This window comes from Rhipicephalus microplus, unplaced genomic scaffold, assembly GCF_043290135.1.
Source record: "Rhipicephalus microplus isolate Deutch F79 unplaced genomic scaffold, USDA_Rmic scaffold_188, whole genome shotgun sequence".
Lineage (NCBI taxonomy): Eukaryota > Metazoa > Arthropoda > Arachnida > Ixodida > Ixodidae > Rhipicephalus > Rhipicephalus microplus.
Window position 1 is genome coordinate 220,199 of NW_027464759.1, and position 7,302 is coordinate 227,500.

Genomic DNA, 7,302 nt, shown 5'->3' on the forward strand with positions numbered 1-7,302 from the left:
GGGGCCGATTACGGCACGATATCGGCGTCTTTCGACGTGCCCGCCGGCGACCGTCGCACGAGTACGGTAAACCGCGTCAGCCCGGGCGGAGTTCGGGACGCCGATGCGAAAGTGGAGAACGCCGCTCGGATCTTCGCCGTTTTTGGAGGAGTGAGTGGCGGCACTCCGGAGAAGCCAAGGAGCGCCAATTAGCGCACGATATCGGCGTCTTTCGACGCGCTCGCCGGCGACCGTCGCACGAGTAGGGCAAACCGCGTCTGCCGGGGCGGGGTTTACGACGCCGACGCAAAAGTGGGAACCGCCGCTCGGATGTTGGCCGTTTTTGGCAGAGTGAGTGCTGGCACTCCGGCGACGCGAAAGAGCGCGAATGCGCCCACGAAAGTGGCGTATTTGGACGTGCGTGACGGCGACCGCTGCAGGAGTACGAAAAACCACGTCAGCCGGGGCGAGCGACACACGGCGGTCTGGGTGCTTATCGCTGCTATTATAGGGGCACCCCGGCAGACGCAGAAAAAAAAAAAAAATTTCGACCTTCTTTTTTGCTGGTCGAGCTCGGGTAACCCAGGTCGCAATGGGAGCCGCGCACGAAAGCGGCGTCGCGAGACGCGTTCGCGGTCGCTAGTCGCACGAGCTCGGCAACCGCGTCAGCCGGCGCGGAGTTCGGGATGCCGACGGCTAAGTGGGTACCGCTGCTCGGATGTTCGCCGTTTTTGGCCGAGTGAGTGCTGGCACTCCGGTGAAGCCAAGGAGCGCCAATTCGTGCACGATATCGGCGTCTTTCGACGTGCCCGCCGGCCACCGCCGCACGAGTACGGCAAACCGCGTCTGCCGGGGCGGGGTTCGCGACGCGTACGCAATAGTGGGAACCGTCGCTCGGATGTTCGTCGTCTTTGGCCGAGCGAGTGCTGGCACTCCGGCGAAGCGAAACGGGGCCGATTCGGGCACGATATCGGCGTATTTCGACGTGCTCGCCGGCGACCGTCGCACGAGTACGGCAAAGCGCGTCTGCCGGGGCGAGGTTTGCGACGCCGACGAAAAAGTGGGAAGCGCCGCTCGGATCTTCGCCGTTTTTGCAGGAGTGAGTGGCGGCCCTCCTGCGAGACCAAGAAGCATCGACTCGCGCACGATATCGGTGTCTTTCGACGTGCCCGCCGGCCACCGCCGCACGAGTACGGCAAACCGCGTATGCCGGGGCGGGGTTGGCGACGCCGACGCAAAAGTGGGAACCGCCACTAGGATGTTCGCCGTTTTTGGCAGAGTGAGTGCTGGCACTCCGGCGAAGCGAAAGAGCGCGAATGCGCCCACGAAAGTGGCGTGTTTGGACGTGCTTGACGACGACCACCGCAGGAAAACGAAAAACCACGTCAGCCGGGGCGAGCGACCCATGGCGGTCTGGGTGCTTATCGCTGCTATTATAGGGGCACCCCGGCAGACGCAAAAAAAAAAAAAAATTTTTTTTCGACATTCTTTTTTGCTCGTCGACCTCGGGTGACCCAGGTCGCAGTGGGAGCCGCGCACGAAAGCGGCGTCGCGAGACGGCTTCGCGGTCGCTAGTCGCACGAGCTCGGCAACCGCGTCTGCCGGGGCGGAGTTCGGGACGCCGACGGCTAAGTGGGAACCGCCGCTCGGATGTTCGCCGTTTGTGGCCGAGTGAGTGCTGGCACTCCGGCGAAGCCAAACGGGGCCGATTCCGGCACGATATCGGCGTCTTTCTACGTGCTCGCCGGCGACCGTCGCACGAGTACGGCAAAGTGCGTCTGCCGGGGCGGGGTTTGCGACGCGTACGCAATAGTGAGAACCGTCGCTCGGATGTTCGTCGTCTTTCGCCGAGCCAGTGCTGGCAATCCGGCGAAGCCGAACGGAGCCGATTCGGGCACGATATCGGCGTCTTTCCACGTGCTCGCCGGCGACCGTCGCACGAGTACGGTAAACCGCGTCAGCCGGGGCGGAGTTCGGGACGCCGATGCGAAAGTGGGAAGCGCCGCTCGGATCTTCGCCGTTTTTGGAGGAGTCAGTGGCGGCACTCCGGTGAAGCCAAGGTGCGCCAATTCGCGCACGATATCGGCGTCTTTCGACGTGCCCGCCGGCCACCGTCGCACGAGTACGGCAAACCTCGTCTGCCGGGGCGGGGTTTGCGACGCCGACGCAAAAGTGGGAACCGCCGCTCGGATGTTCGCCGTTTTTGGCAGAGTGAGTGCTGGCACTCCGGCGAAGCGAAAGAGCGCGAATGCGCCCACGAAAGTGGCGTGTTTGGACGTGCTTGACGACGACCACCGCAGGAAAACGAAAAACCACGTCAGCCGGGGCGAGCGACCCATGGCGGTCTGGGTGCTTATCGCTGCTATTATAGGGGCACCCCGGCAGACGCAAAAAAAAAAAAAAATTTTTTTCGACATTCTTTTTTGCTCGTCGACCTCGGGTGACCCAGGTCGCAGTGGGAGCCGCGCACGAAAGCGGCGTCGCGAGACGGCTTCGCGGTCGCTAGTCGCACGAGCTCGGCAACCGCGTCTGCCGGGGCGGAGTTCGGGACGCCGACGGCTAAGTGGGAACCGCCGCTCGGATGTTCGCCGTTTGTGGCCGAGTGAGTGCTGGCACTCCGGCGAAGCCAAACGGGGCCGATTCCGGCACGATATCGGCGTCTTTCTACGTGCTCGCCGGCGACCGTCGCACGAGTACGGCAAAGTGCGTCTGCCGGGGCGGGGTTTGCGACGCGTACGCAATAGTGAGAACCGTCGCTCGGATGTTCGTCGTCTTTCGCCGAGCCAGTGCTGGCACTCCGGCGAAGCCGAACGGAGCCGATTCGGGCACGATATCGGCGTCTTTCCACGTGCTCGCCGGCGACCGTCGCACGAGTACGGTAAACCGCGTCAGCCGGGGCGGAGTTCGGGACGCCGATGCGAAAGTGGGAAGCGCCGCTCGGATCTTCGCCGTTTTTGGAGGAGTCAGTGGCGGCACTCCGGTGAAGCCAAGGTGCGCCAATTCGCGCACGATATCGGCGTCTTTCGACGTGCCCGCCGGCCACCGTCGCACGAGTACGGCAAACCTCGTCTGCCGGGGCGGGGTTTGCGACGCCGACGCAAAAGTGGGAACCGCCGCTCGGATGTTCGCCGTTTTTGGCAGAGTGAGTGCTGGCACTCCGGCGAAGCGAAAGAGCGTGAATGCGCCCACGAAAGTAGCGTATTTGGACGTGCTTGACGGCGACCGCCGCAGGAGTACGAAAAACCACGTCAGCCGGGGCGAGCGACCCACGGCGGTCTGGGTGCTTATCGCTGCTATTATAGGGGCACCCCGGCAGACGCAGAAAGAAAAAAAAAAATGGGGACATGGCGTGCGTCACCGTGCGGCTTCGCAGCGTTGCCGAAGTCGCCGAGCCCTTCGACTGAGCCGAACGGCGGACAGGGAACGTTGGTCGGCCGTTCTAACCTGTCGGTGCCACGCCGAGACGTCGTTAAGGAAAACCGCGTCGTGGGCCTCTACGACGCCGTCGAGTCGTTGTACGTTTGGTGTCCAGCGTGTCGGCGGCGAGTAGCGGACACGTCGTTCACGACTTCGGTCTTTCGCAGTCGACGCGAACTTGCGGAGAGTCGTGGTGCCTCACGTTTTCGGCAGAAACCGCGGCGGAATTTTCCCGTGCGTGCGCGCACGACCTCGGTGCTGTGCCGTCAGCGTAGTGTTGCACAAACTCGTGGCCTACCCAAGGTGCGGTACGTTTGCGGCCGTATCCTCGGTGGGAATTTCGTGAGTAGGGTCGCAAATTCTACGACCTCGGCGGGTTTGAGAGCGACGTAGACTTGTGGCACGCTCAACATGCCACACGTTTCGGGGCACACCCGCGGTGAAATTTTCTCGAGTACGCTCGTATTAGGGCCCAAGGAGGTCTGGGTACTTATCGCTGCTATTATGTGGGGGTTCTCGTGAGCGGCGTACGCGAAAGCGACCGGGTGTCTGATATGCGGCGGGCTTCGGCCTCGTCAAGCGTGTCCTCGGGTCTGCTCCAGGGGAATCCACGGCAGTCGTCTGCAGCCTCATCCGCTTGATGCGTTAGGGGCTGGTTGTCGGACGGTGCCGTTTTACCACGATATCGAGGTGTGTTCCGTGTCGTCCTCGGGCGATTCAGATGCGAAAGCGCCGAAGACGCGGGCGTGACCCGTCGTCTGGCGGCTTTGCAGTCTCGGCTCCGTTGCTAGTTCCGGCCGGTCCACCGACAGTGCAGCGGGCTTGGGCAACCCGCACGGCGCGACCGAGTCGATGCAACGAAAAAGAGCGAGCATGAACGTGCTTCTTGCCGCACGGCTCCCACTCGTCTTTCGGGAAGGTTGTGCCGTAGCGAGCTCGAACGCCGTCATCTCGGAGTGCAAAATAAGCGTGTTGGGGCGCCTGAAGGTGGCCTCCGCCGCACACAGACTGCGTCCGGCCCGCCGAGGGCGAGGACGGACGCGCAGTCGAACGATTACCTGGTTGATCCTGCCAGTAATCATATGCTTGTCTCAAAGATTAAGCCATGCATGTCTAAGTACATGCCGAAATAAGGCGAAACCGCGAATGGCTCATTAAATCAGTTATGGTTCCTTAGATCGTTTCTTCCTACTTGGATAACTGTGGCAATTCTAGAGCTAATACATGCAGTGAGCCTGGAGCCCTTTGGGTAACGGGTGCTTTTATTAGACCAAGATCGATCGGGTTTCGGCCCGTATTGTGTGGTGACTCTGGATAACTTTGTGCTGATCGCATGGCCACGAGCCGGCGACGTTTCTTTCAAGTGTCTGCCTTATCAACTTTCGATGGTAGGTTACTTGCTTACCATGGTTGTTACGGGTAACGGAGAATCAGGGTTCGATTCCGGAGAGGGAGCCTGAGAAACGGCTACCACATCCAAGGAAGGCAGCAGGCGCGCAAATTACCCACTCCCGGCACGGGGAGGTAGTGACGAAAAATAACAATACGGGACTCTTTTGAGGCCCCGTAATTGAAATGAGTACACTCTAAATCCTTTAACGAGGATCAATTGGAGGGCAAGTCTGGTGCCAGCAGCCGCGGTAATTCCAGCTCCAATAGCGTATACTAAAGCTGCTGCGGTTAAAAAGCTCGTAGTTGGATCTCAGTTCCAGACGAGTAGTGCATCTACCCGATGCGACGGCTCGGACTGAACATCATGCCGGTTCTTTCTTGGTGCACTTCATTGTGTGCCTCGAGATGGCCGGTGCTTTTACTTTGAAAAAATTAGAGTGCTCAACGCAGGCGAGTCGCCTGAATAAACTTGCATGGAATAATAGAACAAGACCTCGTTTCTGTTCTGTTGGTTTTTGGAATACGAGGTAATGATTAAGAGGGACGGACGGGGGCATTCGTATTGCGGCGCTAGAGGTGAAATTCTTGGACCGTCGCAAGACGAACTACTGCGAAAGCATTTGCCAAGAATGTTTTCATTGATCAAGAACGAAAGTCGGAGGTTCGAAGGCGATCAGATACCGCCCTAGTTCTGACCATAAACGATGCCAACCAGCGATCCGCCTGAGTTACTCAAATGACTCGGCGGGCAGCTTCCGGGAAACCAAAGTATTTGGGTTCCGGGGGAAGTATGGTTGCAAAGCTGAAACTTAAAGGAATTGACGGAAGGGCACCACCAGGAGTGGAGCCTGCGGCTTAATTTGACTCAACACGGGAAAACTTACCCGGCCCGGACACTGGGAGGATTGACAGATTGAGAGCTCTTTCTTGATTCGGTGGATGGTGGTGCATGGCCGTTCTTAGTTGGTGGAGCGATTTGTCTGGTTAATTCCGATAACGAACGAGACTCTAGCCTATTAAATAGGTGCGGGGTTCCCAGCACCTTACAACCTTCTTAGAGGGACAAGCGGCTCCTAGCCGCACGAAACAGAGCAATAACAGGTCTGTGATGCCCTTAGATGTCCGGGGCCGCACGCGCGCTACACTGAAGGAAGCAGCGTGTCTTTATCCCTGTCTGAAAAGACTGGGTAACCCGTGGAACTTCTTTCGTGATTGGGATAGGGGCTTGCAATTGTTCCCCTTGAACGAGGAATTCCCAGTAAGCGCGAGTCATAAGCTCGCGTTGATTACGTCCCTGCCCTTTGTACACACCGCCCGTCGCTACTACCGATTGAATGATTTAGTGAGGTCTTCGGACCGATGTCCGGCGCGGCCTTTCGGTTGCGCCGGTCTGTTGGAAAGATGACCAAACTTGATCATTTAGAGGAAGTAAAAGTCGTAACAAGGTTTCCGTAGGTGAACCTGCGGAAGGATCATTAACGGATTGTGAAGGGTGAGCGCCTCAGCTGCGTCTGCGCCCGACACTTTCTGCCGCTGACCCCGTTTGGACGCGGGGTCGGCTTTTCCCCACGGGGCTGCCTGAATGTGGAGCGGCACCCCGTGACAAATTGTTGCGCCCAGCGGACGCCAACACCGCGACCTTGGACGGTCGGCCAGGTGGCGGACGCGGGTACAAACGGCGCAACGCACTCATAGGTCGGCTTTCGACCCGCCACTGCACCGTGGCTCGAAGCGCTCGAAATGCGCGACCCGACCGCTGCGGGACCGCCTAGTACTGTAAACAGGAGCGGCGGAGCGCGAACGGCGAGTCGTGGTTACGTCGGTAGAAGGCGAGGCTGCGCGTTCCCGAAACGCCAGCCGAGTGCCCTCCCGACCGTTCGAGCGTGCAAGAACGAGACCCGACAATCGCGCGGCGACTGCCAAGTACGAGAGGAACGGCACAAGCGTCGGCGGTCGGTCAAGGAACTGGCGATGTGACGGGTCCGCTGTGCACCAGTGCATACCGTCCCGCCGTCCGCGGCAAGCGCCTCCGCGTCCTCGGGTGACGGAGGCTGCCGGTCGGTTCTTGCAGGCGAGGGATCTCGCTGGCACCGGTTCGCGTTGACGCGCGGCCGGTCATGGCACGGCGATGCGACGGCCGAGGTGCGCAGTACTCGATGGAGGAACCGCACGCTCCGATGACCGTCCCGCCCTCCGCGGCGTATGCGTACCGACCGTAATGGTTGCAGCAGCGCCGGCCGGCTTTTGAATTCGCCACACGAAACACGGTGCGAGATCGCGGTTAGGGGAGCGTCGACGTTGCCAGGCGTTTTGCTTGCTGCCGAGGGAAAGGCGGCACGGCCACGTCGCGCTCGTCGCGATTAGCGGGTCTGCGCGCTTTGGGAAGGTGCCGCAACGACTTGCCGAAAGAGGAAGCACGGAAGAACGAGGGACTTGGACGTCCCGACAATTGAACGCACTTGCGGCCAGGCCCTTGCTGGCTTCGTTCTTCCGCCTCGAGTAGGCTCGTACGCG

General features: G+C 60.2%; 1 non-coding gene across 1 annotated transcript; it reads left to right on the plus strand.

The window, feature by feature from the left end:
- The first annotated feature begins 4,451 nt into the window (after positions 1–4,451).
- LOC142791796 (small subunit ribosomal RNA) lies at positions 4,452–6,266 on the plus strand. Its single transcript, XR_012890424.1, has one exon. It is a non-coding gene; the product is annotated as a small subunit ribosomal RNA (ribosomal RNA).
- The last annotated feature ends 1,036 nt before the right edge of the window (positions 6,267–7,302 follow it).